The sequence below is a fragment of the Camelus ferus genome, chromosome 10, assembly GCF_009834535.1.
Source record: "Camelus ferus isolate YT-003-E chromosome 10, BCGSAC_Cfer_1.0, whole genome shotgun sequence".
In the NCBI taxonomy this organism is placed as follows: Eukaryota; Metazoa; Chordata; class Mammalia; order Artiodactyla; family Camelidae; genus Camelus; species Camelus ferus.
In genome coordinates, this window is record NC_045705.1 from 12597233 (window position 1) to 12599355 (window position 2123).

Genomic DNA, 2123 nt, shown 5'->3' on the forward strand with positions numbered 1-2123 from the left:
AAGAAAGAAAGAGAAAAAGAAAGAAAGAAAAAGAAAAGAAAGAAAAGAAAAGAAAGAAAAGAAAGAAAGAAAGAAAGAAAGAAAGAAAGAAAGAAAGAAAGAAAGAAAGAAAGAAAGAAAGAAAGAAAGAAAGAAAGAAAGAAAGAAAGAAAGAAAGGAAGGAAGGAAGGAAGGAAGGAAGGAAGGAAGGAAGGAAGGAAGGAAGGAAGGGAGGGAACTGCAGTAAGCAATACTTGATTGCTTAAATTACACACATTGCTTTCAAAAGCTGGGGTTGACTTTTGCAGAATCTGCCTCACAAAAATGGTGTTATTTAGAGGACATGCTGTGTTTTCTTAACGATTACATTAGTCCTTGATAAGTACTTTCTAGAGTACATGAGAGAGGAACATCTTGTTTAAAAGTGTAACATTTTATTGAAACTTCTATATTCCTAGACTTCGTTTGTTGAAGACTTGGTAAGCTAGATTTCCTGGTCAGTACCTTGACAATGGTTTTAGAGCTACGTGGCAGTTCTTAAACTGCACTAAAATCCTTCAGGCCATGAAAGCTTGGTTCTGCTCAAGTAATGTTTATTGTTCATCTTATAATCCAGAGAGGCAACTTGTAAACACATAATTGCAAATAAGGATGATGGATGCAATAATGTGAAACCTAGAAGTTGTGAACTCTTGAGAATCTTAAAGTAACAGCAATAACAACAAAAATCAAAGTCAATGTCCATTCGTTGAAGCTGGGAAATTGTTTTTTACATCTGAAGTTACAAGAAATTACAGAGACAGTATTCAAGCTCTTTTCAAAACTGTTCTTTTTGATCGAGTTTAATATAAATCACAGAAACCCTGTCTCATCAATGTCCAGCAAGAGGGGGGGTTTTTAATGTGCATACTTTCCAGAATCATTGTTATTATATTTGTTTATATTATATGTTAAATATAATTTATTATAAATAATATTATAAAATTCTTTATTATATTTATGCAAAATAGAACCCTCAAACATTGAATCACCATCTTGATTTTTTGGAGTGCAAACCAGTATCTCATTTTTGTAGACCCAAATTTTTTGGACTATTGAAATTTTAAAAGTAAAATGGATTATTTAAAAATTTAATGAGATATAGATTCTTTTCCAGCCCGTAAGAATCTGTAGCCAAGACATTAAAAATTAGCTAGAATTTCCTAAAACAATTAGCTAGACTAATGGGACATGCAAAAAGAAAATCTCCAAGCATATATTCTCCCATCAAAAATAACTATTATCTTTCTTAGCACAGATATTCCATAGGAAGAAGCCCTAAAACAAATTAAAAGAAAATAAGGAGGCCCATTATGGAATATTTAGGGAAAAAGTGGCTACCAAATATATCCACCAATGGCTGAATTTCAAGGGATTTTTAAGCTGGAATCCAAGAGAATTGGGAAAAATAAGCAAAAACTGATTGTACAGTTACAGTAAGGTTTTATTTTTTTGGTGTTAATTTAAATAGGCTTAAAATATAAACAGTGTCAAACCCTCAACTAGAGCAGTAAGGAAAGGGTCTTAGTAATTTGTTGAATTGACTAGCTTTTGCAACATTAAGTTGGATGAAGATACAGACCTTATCTAAAATGGCAAGGGAGCCCAAGAAAGAGCTATTAATAGTTTTAAATATTGGCTTAGTGACTAGGATGTAATTATATTTTGTGTCTGTGTGTTCATAGAGCATTGGTTTTATGGTTAGTCACTTAACTGCCTTTGAGCTAAAAAGACTTTATATTTTAATTCTGTGTCTAAATAACATTTTATGGTGAAATGATCTCTCATAAAAATGTCTGCAAGTTGTTTTGTTGCTCCTGATGGCTAAGGATAAGGATGAGCATGATCTAGAGCAAAAAGGAACATTAACTATCATAGATTTTCTGCTTAGCTAAAGGAGGAGATGATCTTTAGTTTTGTTTGTTTGCTTATTTGTTTTTTTATTGAAAGAAATGCAGCTAGCCTTCTATAACTGGAGTTTTTAGAAGAAACTCAATTCCTGGCTACCTCCTCTGATTCTTCCACATTTAACTAGGCATCCTAAAGGACTAAAAATATTTGGCTTGGGGATGTGAGATAATCTGTTTCTATTTAATAGAAGCTCT